Source organism: Pholis gunnellus (genome assembly GCF_910591455.1).
Source record: "Pholis gunnellus genome assembly, chromosome: 19".
In the NCBI taxonomy this organism is placed as follows: Eukaryota; Metazoa; Chordata; class Actinopteri; order Perciformes; family Pholidae; genus Pholis; species Pholis gunnellus.
This window is the reverse complement of record NC_136546.1, coordinates 16,342,683-16,357,172: the sequence shown is the minus strand read 5'-3', so window position 1 is coordinate 16,357,172 and position 14,490 is coordinate 16,342,683. Positions and strand designations below refer to the sequence as shown.

General features: G+C 39.0%; 1 long non-coding RNA gene across 1 annotated transcript; it reads right to left on the bottom strand.

Annotated features, from left to right (window-relative positions):
- Window positions 1-5,380: 5,380 nt before the first annotated feature.
- LOC306711076 lies at window positions 5,381-6,436 on the bottom strand. The gene is made up of 3 exons (XR_013767509.1): window positions 6,312-6,436; window positions 5,670-5,781; window positions 5,381-5,461 (listed from the first exon to the last, which is right to left on the bottom strand). It is a non-coding gene; the product is annotated as an uncharacterized lncRNA (long non-coding RNA).
- Window positions 6,437-14,490: the final 8,054 nt, after the last annotated feature.

Below are 14,490 nucleotides of genomic sequence, written 5' to 3'. Positions count from 1 at the left end.
GTGATAAGCAGGAAAGCTAGTTTAGGATATTTTGTAGATTTGAATAATTTCTCTCCCTCTGGACTAAGAAGTAGAAGAAGCCGAAGATAATCAATGTTGATTAACTGTATCCTTTAAGAATTAGATCAAATATTCAGCAGGGCATCTCAACAGTTGGTTAACAATTCACCAGCTATATGACATTCACTATGTCACTATTCATTCAAATGAATAACTACAAGTAGTGTAAGATAAATTGGTAAAATGTCCATAAAATAACCACAGTTGCAATATGTTCCCAAAGTCAACTAGAAAAACCTTCAGGCTGTTCCAGCTTTTGAAGTCCCACGAAACAGTCGGAAGTAAATCAAAGACTTTTTCTATCTGAAAATATCTTCAAGACTGTCGACTTATTCTCATTTGAATCCTTTTAAGTTCCTTAAGATTGAGCATCAGAAGTCGTGATATCTGCCAGTTGTTTCCATGTCCAAAATGTTCTGAAGCAATGTTAAATCACAAAAAGTTCCTCCTTAAAAAAAATCCCCGGCTGTTTTGAAGCGCTTTTTTTTTTTAGAAATTTCCTCTGAAGTCACTTTCGTTCTTTCTTTTTCTTTCTTTTGGACAAATCTCACTGACACACCTCTCCAAGACAAAGAGAAAGTGCACATAAGACCCCCCCTTTTCTACTACATCTCTCTCTCCTCTCTCTCTCTCTCTGCTCTCTCTCTCTCTCTCGACTCCCCATCCCCTCTCTCCATTTAAAGGAACAGTGCACCAATCTAATGTTGCACTTCAATGAGATGGCATTCAGCAAGCCGTCATTCAGTGAGTGAGTGAATGAGGGATTAAAGGCATGAATGCGTTCAACTGTCATTCAAATGATCAGTGTATATGATGAACATGAAAGAGGACCTTTGCCTTTTGTAGGTTAATGCTAATATATTACAGTTGTTTGTTAAATTTATTGAATTCATTCGTACATTCACAAAACAGATTGAAGCAAGAAAAAATAGATGATGGCCCAGAGAAAGGAAACATTTGCAAATTTACTGTGATCATAATTAATGTTGTAATGAACGGATTCAAACTTAATTGTTTCTCATTCCTGAAATATGATCAGATTTATATCTCTAAATACATATATTGACGGACAATGAAAGAAACTGGAAAGCAAGGTAGACATGGAAAGTAGAACAGAAAGAACGAAAGAACGATGGAAAGAAGGCATGAAATGAAAAGAGACCAAATAAAGACACATATCAGGACACGGAGGAGATAAAAGTGAAAGCAAAGCCGGGACAAAGTAGACGTGGAACTAGAAAACGATTGGTCCGGACGATGGCGAGATGAAGGCAGTATCAATGCCTCAGTAATTATTCATGCTACCAAATCCTCTAAAGACCAGGCATATATTTCTGTCCCCTCAACCCCCCCCCCTCCCCCTCCCCCCGTCCTTCTTCTCTGACTTTATTTAATTCCTTCACTTCTTCCTCACCTCGTCTGTCAGCATGAGCTCGACTTCATCACAAGAGGCAAAAACACACGAAACAATCAGTGCAACCCTGAAATCATTCTGAGCCTCTCTCTCTCTCTCTCTGTGTGTGTGTGTGTGTCTCTCTCTCTCTCTCTCTCTCTCTCTCTCTCTCTCTCTCTTTGTCTGTCTCTTCTTCTTCTCTTTCCCTCTCTCTCATCTCTGTTTGGTCTCCTAGCAACCCACGAAGCTGTAGGTAATTATACGGTAGATTTGATCTCAAGGTTTTTGGTCGCCTCTCTCTCTCTCTCTCTCACTCTCTCTCTCTCTCTCACTCTCTCTCTCTCTCTCTCTCTCAATTTCTGTTCAATTCCCGCTTTTAATTTCCTTCTAATCTTCTCTGACACACAAAAAGATAGCGGCCACAGAAGGCGGTTTCACTTCTTTTTTGTCATGCAAAGCAGCATTATCGTGTGTCTGACAGCGAGGGACTCTGAGAAACCTGGACCGCTGAACTCAATCATCACTGGATTGTTCAGCCAACGGCATGCTGTGTCATGTGCTGATGCTTATTACCATGACAACGTGACGAGAAAAGTTACTCGCCGTGTAGACATTTTGGTTTTGAGATTTTCAACAGTGACTCAGAAATGTACCTCTGATGGGTTTGTTCAATTTACAGTCTAACATCCCCTTTGTCTGTTAACGGTGAGCATCGTTATGAGCTAATTGTGTGTGTGTGTGTGTGTGTGTGTGTGTGTGTGTGTGTGTGTGTGTGTGTGTGTGTGTGTGCGTGCACAAGACATACTCAACAGGGTGTGATATGAAACATAACAGTTGCTCTGGAGACAAATTGGAGTAAATTGTTTGTTTTTATTTGTTGACTGTCGGCTATCATTGCCTTTATTTTGTTTGCTGTATCTGCAGTAGACCCTGGAGAGAGTGTGTGTGTGTGTGTGTGTGTGTGTGAGAGAGAGAGAGCGTGAGTGACAGGTGTTGTTGGTGTTGGCACATGCTGTAACACTTTTGTGTTGCTAAAAATATCCTTTGTGACTCTTTTCCTGCCCTGTCTGTCCTCTTTCTTCTGCACACACACACACACACACACACACACACACACACACACACACACACACACACACACACACACACTCCTCTCAGGAGTTAATTTGTTGATCCCATCTGTCATGAAAAGCTGACATCACACACCAATTATTTATATAGATACTGTATGTGTGTTCACGTGTGATTGTGTGTGTTCACATGTGTGTGTGTGTGTGTGTGTGTGCGCTCTTGCTGACATCCCATTGTGTCCGTCGCCCCCGACTGGCTCATCACCACAGTGACTGTATTGTTCACATTCACTTTTCTTTCTCTCGCCTTCCTGCTGCAGCTGACTCTCGCTTGCTTTTATGTTCGTCTGTTCTCTCGTCTTCTCTCTCCCGTAACGTCACACAGCATTCCCTAAACGAGTGTCTCACAGCAGACTGTGTTTTCATTCATCTTCTCGTGAACAAACAATCGTTTGATTGTTGTAAAGCCGCAGGAACGTGTTTTAATGTTTCCTTGTGCTCACCAACATTGGAGCTCTTTCAGCTTAAGAAGGTCACTGACTCACCGTGCTGTGGCTTCAGTGATCATTACATCTGAAAAATACCAAATATATCTTGGTTGACGGACACAAACACACATATCTGTAGAGGAACTTTACCACGTTTATCTGACAGCTAGTCACGACTTACTTTGCAGATTAAGATGTCACATCAATAAAACGTGATAATCTTATAGAATACAATGCATTGTTATAGATTAAACCAGTGGTTCTGAACCTTTTTGGCTTGTGACCCCTCACATAAAAGCAGAGTTTAGTAGCGGCCTCTTGTCACATCTCAGATGTCTAAAAGTTGTCAAAAAGTAGTTCCGCGAAAGAGATATTTTCCCTCTAAACCTGTGTAATTATTTCCCAACAGAGAAAACAAAGTCTGAAAATGGCTACAAATGTTGTGTATCAGGACTTTGTTTTTACTTATTTCCTACATCATTCTCTCCACCACAGACAGAGGGCCTGTGAGATGCGCATTGAGGAGAAAACTTGGGGAGGGGTCGCCTGTTAGTCATCCAAACAAACTGAGGAAGTGACACTAAGAGCTAAATATGCAGCAGTTTACTTTACTAAAGGAAGGAATGTATTTTTTTTTACTATAATACTCCCTTAGTTTGACAAAAATAAAAAATAGTGCCAAGTTGTGTACATCGAATCCATCGATATTCATTATATTTTTCATGAATTGTTGAAATTGTATTCATCCATCACATGATTTGGCACTTAGTCTGATTAAATAGCAAAGCACATCATTCAGAAAGATTAAAACGACAAACACAGAAATTGGGAAAAAATGAAACCCTAAATACCATCACATACATCTCACGACCCCTCCCATTTATCTTGTTACCCCATGGTGGGTCTTGACCCCGCGGTGGGACACCACTGGACCAAAGTACCAGCTGTTTATAGTATCTTCACCACAACTGGCTGCAACATTAAAATGATACAGATGCATAGCTGCATCAGTATTAACAGTCTCATAATATCCTATAAACTGTACTGATATCACATAATGAGTGATTTTACTTTAGATACTTCTTCCATCATTGGTGAAATCCTCGATCTGCTTGCTTGTGTCCTCATTTCCTTCTGCTACAGGTAGGTCACGCTGACTGACATGTTGATATGCTAATTTAAAAGGACGTCCGCACGACTCCCTCCGTTGTCTCATGAATGACCCAACCAACTGCCAATCCACAGCATTTACGTGAGATTTGGTGGCCTTTGAACATTTTTTATTTCAATTGTTGATGATCTTCACAATCGTGCACAAGCAGCACTCGAGCTGCCCCATCTCCCGCCTGATTATTTCCCCCTCATTAATATGCAAATCTATGCAGCAAGGTCCTCCACAGATCTAATCAGACCATCTCCTCTTATGGGTCAACTGTGCTGTGAGCGTAAAGCCTTTGACGTGAGCTTTCGATGAGTAGATGTCCTCATAAGATTGCTTGCGTATGTACACACACACACACACGTAGCATGCAGAGTGGCATTTAAATCTGGGTCTGAAACTATTTAAAGAACAGCTGGGTGGTGACGCCATCGCATTGACATCACTTGAGGCGTCATTCTGGAGCAGGAGGAGATTTTGGGGTCAGTTAGTCTAGAAATGTCGAACAAAGTTAGAGCACTGGGCTGTAATGTGCGTCGTATGTTCTCATTTTAGCATTGACAGAAAGCTTTAAGTTGTCACATTTGACTTGTACATAACTGTGGTTTAGCTGGTGAAAAACAGCGTTGAGATGCTTCAGACAAACATCACCTCACTGAGTTGTCAAGAGTGCAATTATTGTGCTCATTTTTGCTGCAGCCGACATAGAGCAATACAAATCTGGCTTTGGAAACTAACATGAAACTTGGAGAATGTGAAACAGAGTGGAGAAGAGTGGCATCTGTTGGCCGCAGAGGTGCATCACACAGCAAGCTGCAAGTGGAGATGATCTGAAGAGTTAAATAGTTTGTGCCTGACTATCGAGCCTTTGTAATGCAGATCTGAACTTCCTGTGGCTTTATCTACCAGAAACCACATCAACTCTGATGTGTCACTATTGTTTAACAGAACGTGTATGAATCCAATGTGTACTTGAATTCTTTCTGATGAAAGTGTGTGGTACGTGGTGAATTAAAACAAAGAGAAATCAATTAATAAATGATTTTTATATATATAAAAGCAGAAAACAATCTTTTCACTTTTCACTTGAAACCACATTAAAACAGACAAAAGCACAGATTATAAAAAAGAGGTTTTTTTTGCATAGAAATCTATATGAAGATAAATCACCAATACGCCTTTTTGAGTTTGGTGTTAGTTAGTTTGGAGCCTCTCTTTGGCCTTGATGATGAACTTGACCCACTGCAGAGACGGGTCGGCACAGATTTCAGCTCCGTTTTTCATCGTAAAGCTAAAACAGAGACAAAAACCTTTGATGCCAAGCAGATACTCTACATTCGTCACCATTTGTTACTTATCTATTATATCTAAATCTATATTCACACTCATGTCTGTACATAATAACTACGCTGTATGTATCGTGCCGTGTGTCTGTTCTCTTCACTGTGTGTGAAGTGATTTATCGGTTGAAGTTTAATAACAGGAGATAAGACACTCACGAGACACCTTCCAGTGAACACCGCTCGTCTGTGAACTTGTAGCTCATCACCTTGTCCTTCCGCAACCGTGTGGAGATGAAGTCAAAACAGCACTCGTTTGGACCAAAGCTGCCTGGGAAACAAATAAAGATAGAAAATGCCATGAACGTGTAAAGAGACTAAGTGGTATTCACCACAAAACCATCACATCAACATCTTTTTGGCTCATTCTCCCATTTACAGTTTTTACCCCTTCAGAGAATAATTCAGCTGTAATCTGAGGACGGCTGAGGCTTGACTCTGATATGACTCAACGTTTTGCTAAAACAAAAACAAATCAATTTAAATGCTCTTAACTTACTAGTATTTATATTTAAAAAATAGTAAATCTACTGCAACGTTTTTGCAAAATCTTTTAATAATGTTTTTGGACCTTTCCCCTCCAGACGTCTCAAACATATTAGGCTGACTCAGCCTCGAGTAGCTTTTCTTTATTTTTATTTAATTTCTTTATTATGGGACCGTATCATTGATTATTTTGACCTGTTATGAGGTAATACATACAGTAATTAGTCCCCAAGAGAGATTTTAAGAAATGATGACGGTGACCTGAAGATAGATTTAACCTTTTAAGAAATAAAAAGTGGCATCCAGACAGCTTACCTTGATATGCCAGGACAGCGAGAGACGAGAAAAGCAAGGTACAGGTCATCAGAGTCATGGGGTTCTTCATCATCATCATCATCATCATCATCATCATTATATTCAATGTCCTGCACGTCTGGCTTGTTGTCTTGAAGATGTCTTCTTTCTGTCCGCTTCACTCACAGCCCCTCACTTTTATTATGCTGTGTGTGTGTTTGTGTGTGTGTGTGTGTGTGTGTGTGTGTGTGTGTTCCATGATAAACATCATGAAGGCCATAACCTGAAACTACGCAGCATGCAAACTGCGGGCATGTGGTCAACACTTCTCAGTAAAAAGTGAGTGGCGGGGGACAGAAGATGTTGTGGATTTGAGAGCAGGTGTTATAAAATAGGAAACACATCCGTACCTCAGTAATTTCATGTGTGTGTGTGTGTGTGTGTGTATGTTTGTGCAGTGTGCAGATGCACTGTGGTTTAAAATTCCTTTCCCTGTCGCTGGTTCATGACTATTTATTTTTATCATTAATACTGACTAATAACAACATCAATTAACGAAGAAAACAATAGATGAGGTTAATTGACTTACAGAAAAGAAGAAGAATGTAGAGAACCACAATGATGTAATAAATTAGGGGCGCAGAATTTATATGGATTGGTATGTTTTGGGGGTCTAAAAAAAGCTTACGCATGTCATATATATGTTATATTTTTGTATGAAAAACATAATCTTAGAGATTTTTGACAGGAAATGAAGGGACGGAGGTGTATAGCCTGCGTGTATAATGTTACTTCTGCCACACGGGTAAAGAGACGACCAGATCAGTAACACAGACAGACACACTGACGGCTGCAGAAATCAACTCTCTGCAACCTCGAAGTGAAACCTGTGGTTTGTAACAGAGGCGTAATGCAACGAGAATGCACCAACATAGACGTGCATGTGCAAAAAATATCTCCTTCAGCAAGCAAATTTGACTCATTGATACCTTTACATTAAAACAGACGTGTGTTAGTTACATGTAGGCCTACAAGGCTCAAAACCTTCAGGAAAATATATAAAGGAAATACATGAAGATCTTACATGAATAAAAATATCCGATAACCTCACGTCAAATCTAAATATCCTCAAAGGAGATTTTGGTAAAACACTTGTATAAAGCCTTCTGCGGCTTCAGGTGGAACTACTGGGAATTTTTGCTCAGAAAGTGTTAAATGGAAAATCCACCTTACAAATTGCAGTGATGCGGTGGGGAGGATGGAGAAGGGGGCGTTATTTGCCAACATGACACATCGAGGTTCACGGCAAATGAACTCATCTTAACTTCCTCTTCTTGCCTCGCTTTTATGATTCTTTCCAGGTTTTTGTGACCTCGGCAAATGAGGTCTAAGTCAGCTAATTCATCAGAGAACACAAAGAACTGGCCAAAGAAGATTTTTAGGAACATTTGAAATTATAACAGCCACCTATTGGTGGAACTGATAGTAATGCTGAGGTTGTGAATTCAGAATCAGAATCGGTTTATTGCCAATTACGTTTGCTAATAAAATGAATTTGGCACGGTGATTGGTGCATGACAATAAACACAGTTTAAGAATAGTATAAGACATAATTTAAGAATAATAAATGTGAAAATTCACAATAAAATATGATAAATAAACAAGAGTTTTAGCTACTCTGGCACAGGTGAGGTTGATTTAAAAGAGCTGTGAAGACAACTAAGTCAGTGGGACAAACGATTAAGATATTTAACTATTTAATTGTTTTTTAAAAAACAGAGGAAACATCGATGATGAGTTGCAATTATTTTTCGGTACTTTTTCATAACTAAAGTAATTCAACTTATCACAAATATATAAACATTGCATTTAATTAAAGAAATTAAAATGTGTCCTAATATGAACATTGCAAAAAAAACATCTCTTCAAATAAATGAGAACAAATGTATTATTTGATTTACACTATATTTACCTCCTTCTGACCTAAATATAACACAATGTCACGGTAACTCACAGTAACTGAGTGACCACTCGGTGGCAGCAGAGGAATGTGGAGAATCAGAGTTCATTTATTTTAGTCTTTGGTGTTTCTCTCTCTATTCCTTTTTTTAGTTTCTCCCAGTCATATTTTAGATTTATGCATCTGTATGTGTGTTAGGTTCAACACCAGAAAGGCCGATCTGAGTAGAGAAATAGTGTGTTTGATAAATCATAGAGGGACATTTGAAAATCTCAGAAATCTTTACTTGGGATGTGTCAAATGTGGTCTTTTTATAGATCTGGAATACAATAGGAAATTATTTATACATCATAGGAAAGAAGAGAAGCAACTGAGGGTAATAGTGCTTCTGTCATTGTTTTTAATTGGACTGTCAACTTAAAAAATACAGTTTTTATTACCAGTGTGTTTATATTTTAACTTTGTGTGTGTTTTCTTTCAGGGAATACATCCTGTTAAGGAGGAAAGTGTTTAGCTAACAATAACTACCTCGCTGCACATCCTCTCCTCAGACTGTCTCTAGACCAGTCCAGATAACAGACGCTCATTCATCAAGTGATTCAGTATTCAGCCGGCTCTCCAGGACGACTACCCTGCCTGCAGAAAATGCTCAGCCCTTTCGCACAACTAAGCAAAATTAGACAATTAAAACACAAAGTGTCCAGGCTGAAAAAGTCTTGTAAAAATGCAGAATTAAACCACAAGTGGATCGATGGTGGGAAGTGACCTAGCACCTAATCTAATATCTAAGAATGAAACTGATAAAACAAAAAAGTGATATTAAAACTTCCAATAAAGTGGAAAACACTTTCTCGACTGCTATAAAAACTAATTGTTCCATAACTGCAACAACTAGGGATCTTTGCAGTTAGATGTACTTTAGTACAGTACTGCATCAAAATCCACTCAAAGGAGTATTCCAGCCATACACTATTGCACTTAAGTGTGGTATGTTCGGTTGGGGAACTCACAAGAGACTAATTAAAACAAGAATGGTCCAAATGGAAGCATCAGAGGACAAAATATTCTAACTCTTTAGACCCTAGTCAGACTCAAGCTCCAAAAACACTGGATACACTTCCCATGATGCAACTTCTTTCATCTTCATCTTTCATCAGACCCTCCTTGCCTGGTAAACATCAATATTTGTAATCCAAAGGCTGTCTGTTAAAAATGTGAAATCTGAACTTGATGTGTAAAATCGGTAAGTGACATTAGAATATAAATGTTTAGGATGTACTCAATACCTTGAACTCACTGTTCTCATGTTAATCATTAAGAATAATATTGATGAATGGTTAACTTCCTTGCCTGAATAGATAAGTCGTCTTCAGCTGAGTCAGTCTGGTGCCTGCTCTCTCTCTCTCTCTCTCTCTCTCTCTCTCTCTCTCTCTTAAAAAAAAATGACATAATGTTCCTTTAATGATAACGTATCCGAGAATTCCTCCTTCGGACATCTCTTGAATAACAATGATTAAAAACTCAGGAAACTGTTCCTGCATGTCGAGCACACGCACTTCCACTCACACGCATGCACACGCAGACATACAGGCGCACTTAATATACAGGAAGGTCACCAAATTTGGCATGAACTGAAGAGAAGGGAGTTCAAAAATACTTTTCATGAATGCATTAAATGACTTCAGAGGAAGGTACATTGCAGAAATGGATGGACACTAACATACATTTTTGTCTTGTTTTGACAAAGAAGAAGGTTAACTTCCAGGTCTCTCAGATAGAAAGTATAATACATTAAATATCTCAGTAGTGTGATGTGTTGTCTTAACGTGCTGTCTACAATAATGTGAAATATTGTTGTGTTGTCCATACGGGCAGGAGGCTAAACAATCAGAACTGACAGCAGCGTATGATGAGATGCTAGCGTTGTTTTGAAGATTTAAACTTTATGGAAAACGTTCTTAATTTAACACAACAATGAACTTCATTTGTCCACCCAAAAGAGTAGGAAATAACGTCGTAACAGTGTTACACTTGGGTTAAATTTACTTTCGGTCAAAAGGTGACGTATTTATGAAAATGGTTCCTGGTTTCCGAACAGTGACGCTTGTTATTTTAAAAGTCAAAGGTCGGATTTGTTTGGCAAGCAAAAGCCACGAGAGATTCTTTGCAAAATGAACAACTTGAGATGCGCATACGTTGTAGCATCCCAAAAAATGAACTAATGCATCAAGAGTGGGTGTGTGTTTTAACAGGATGTTGACCTCTTCCATGGACTCTGTGTTAGCCAGGAAGAGGTTCAAGGAACGGCCACCAGAACTTGGGGTTACTTTTAAAACAGACATTTTAACACAGGAGTTGTTTCACTCACAGGATACAAACACAGCAGAGACAGCTGACCCCACACCAGGTCATTGTCTTTGTCTTTATTTTTGATAGTTTGTGCCTCCTACACTGAGCTCAAACACCTTTTATTGTTAATTATGAGTCGATTATATGATCTAGATTCATACTTGTATCTCTCACTTTCAACATACTCGTCTTTTTTAAATCGCTTCATGATTTGACTAAATTCAGAGATAATTTGAATGAACCCTGGGGGTCACTTAAAAGAAGCAGTTTTGTTGAAATGTCCGTACAGTCGGCTCTACCGAGCGAAAAGTGTGGGTGTGAATAAATGTGTATTTGGTTTTGTTTTCGTGCCCTGCTCTCACACCTTCTGTCACCATAGAGACTTCCAATTAACAGAAGGGTGTCACCCCCTCGGCCGACCCTGTGACCACTCCACCCTCAAGCTCGCACGCACACACACACACACACGTCGAAGCAGCGATGACTTGTGAGTCACAAGTGGATGTGTCACGGTACTCAACTTCTGTAGTTTGAGCCAGGTTCAGTTCCCGGTGATGGGAAGCTGGTGAGGGATCATGTCGCTAACCTTGCGGGGATAATAAATCTGGGGAGATAGTTGGTGCCTGAAGAGGCAGTTACTCACAACTACTCAGTATTGGCCCTCTGATTATTGTCCACATAAGTACCCTGACTTCTTATCTGTACTGCCACCTCCTGGTGAGTCTCAGTGCTCACCCTCTAAATAACCAGCGTAACTGTGTCTCTGTGTAAACACACGGCTAGCTTCATGCTGAGAAAATAGTGCCGAAAAACGCCTTTGGTATTCCTTCACATTATCCAACTTAATCTGTAAGCAAACATATCATATTATAAATTAGTTTTTATTGTAGCAAGTATGCAATATTTTATTTGATGAGTCATATACCTACGAACTGTTGAATTAGGCCACCTTTGTTGGTCCAAGTCAGGCACTGGATTTATATATGTATGAGCACTTTGTAGTGGATCATTGTCACCAACAAACCCACTGAACAGTCTAAGTTACATTCAGAATAAATATAAATGCACTGAAGGAGACAATATGTTAGTACATACAGTGTATGTAGACTTGTACAATGATTTCTGCAGTTTCTAACAAAGCTCAGGATGATGTTAGCTTGTGTTCACAACAGTCATGACAGGGGAGATGCATGTGTGTTGTTGAGAGCATCGTCCCCACCCTGCGTTCTCAGATACCAGCTCCCCCGTGTGTCTGGGTGTAGACGTTTAATCCTGATGTATAGCTTCCTTGTGCGTGCCTCTCCACCAGACAAACACGCAGACGCACATAAACGTTCATATTTCACTGTTGACAGACGTCTTTTTCATTGACAAACCTGTTCAAGATTAACCGTGTTCCCTCCTGAAAAGATAAGATACCAACCCAAACCAGAGACAAACACGTTTCAGCTATCTTTGACTCTTTCTGCGCTCTCCATCTCCGTCTTTCGCTCTGCTCTCTTTCCGGTTTTGTGTCATTTCTCCACAATTTCCAGGAAAGACTAAAATCCTACTTTAAATAGCTTTCCTGGTTTTTTTTTCATTACTTTTTCCTATTCACAAATTAGTTTTCCTTTTTCTGTTGTTAGTTTTATGATTCAGAGCAACAGTTCCTGAATATTCACTCACCATTGTTACTAGTAACTGCTCTGTTTTTCACTATTTGTGTCATTAAAACATGAATATCTACTTTAGAAACCTAAACTCCTCTGGGTTCTGTCCCTCAAGTGCACTTTAAGAAAAATTATATTAATAAGAAAATTGAAGTTGACTCGTGCAAGACTGATCTGCTTACAACAAAAACATTAACTTTAGTATATGATAGAGGATGTGTGTGTTGGTGTGTGTGTGTGTGTGTGTGTGTGTGTGTGTGGGTCAAGGTGGGACAGACAGGAAACGGCAGACAAGAACAGAACTTCCTGTGTGAGAGGAGAGAGTGCTACATCTTCCCTGTGTGTGTGTGTATTTGTATATGTTTTAGGGGTCTCACAGTCCGAGGGGATGCTCTGATTTCCTGCCAAACACACACACACACACACACACACACACACACACACACACATATGGAAGTCCCTAGATGATAGCTGTAATGTCTAATATTTCATGCTATGTTTCCTGTCATTTTTCTTTTAGCTTGTGTCATGTTATGGTCAATGTCACTGATAATAACATGTACATCTGGCCCTCGTGTAAATACAGAACAGAACATTTTAAAGGACCATTGCACACATTCATACTGCAGTTAAAGCAGAATTATGTCTCATTGACTTACTGTAACACTGATAGAAACCTAAACTAAGGCCGAGATAAGGATGAACCCCTTCAGGCTAAACTTCTATTCCTTTTGCACCAAACAGTATCTCCACCCTTTTATTTTATTAGTTGAAGCTTAGCACATGTTTTTGTAATTCATAGAATCCCTTGAGTGCATCTCGTTGATACACGATAAAATAATGTTTAAATTCCTATCAGCTCTAGTGGTAAGTTTTGTTGCTTGTTTTTAGTTTTTAGTTTAGCCTGCGTCTGATTATCCTCCTCTTTTAGCACACAGTGTAAAGAAAGTCTATAAGTGGCATCAACTCTTGTTCTACAGCAGAATAAAATATCATTCTTCACATATGTTTGGACTTATTTGCTCCCTATATTACTGACAACGGTATAGTTGTCTAGTGTGAATCTCAGGACTTATTAGGAATTATTTCAGACAGACGGTTTAAGCCTCTAGTGTGATTTTCAAATAATTATCTATATAATATTAACATTGTTTGCTCCTTAATGAGTTAGCATTTTTGTTTGTCAGACAAGCTATCATTCTATTAGAGTGGAAAAGACAAATTTCAACATAAAATCTTGGAGATCTATTTAACTGTTTACAGAATGGTTCTTTACTTCCTCACATCCAGTAGCATATGATATTCTCATGGCTATCCAGGCTCAAGGATGTCTGCTTTACATACAAATCTATGTTTTTTTTTCATCTGAATATATAGCCACTCACCCCTCTGATTGCTCTAAACACAAACAAAACAATGCGAAAAAAGTAGAGTAAATTAATTTTTATTACACTTTTGGACAGTTGTTAATGTCGACAGAAAAACAGTGAAGTACAGATGTAGCAATGCAAGGCCACCTTAAAAAAAGAAAAGAAAAACATAACGCCAGTGTTTCCCCTCGGTGTATTTACCAGCACACAGGACTTCATGTTGCAATCTGTCAAGAGTATGAAAACAACTTGCGAATTTCAAGGACTTTGTTTTGCAGAGAATCCTTTTTTTAATATTTACTCTGTGGATCTGATCTGGCTCGTGTGTGTGAAATATGAGCAAGTGATGCATACGGCACCCGAGACGATGTGGATGATTTCCCAATCTGTGTTCATGGAATGCAAACAGTCGTATTATGTACAGCAGATTCACAGGAACGGCACACAGACGCACACAGGGATTCCAGTTGAGTCACTTCTGAAGCTCAAACTGGGTAAACGCTGTCTCACTCATAAAACACAATTTCTTATCACATGGGAACCCAAATTTAGCTTGTTTGGTGTTTCATCTTATTATCAAGATTCTCACTGGTGACAAACCACAAATAAAGTCCTTACGTGATGTGTGTGTATATATATATATATATATATATATATACACACACATGCATACTGGCATATCGCGACAGTGAATCCAATTACATTTATTAGATGTATACATTTTAAACACATAAATTGGAAAGCCACATTTTCATTAAAAAAATGCTTTGATTAGTGTTTTGTTATCATCACAAAAGAAGCACACCGCTGTGCTTTCACTCTCTGGACTGCCGGGTTAGGTTAGATTAGATCAGATCACTTTCACAAGG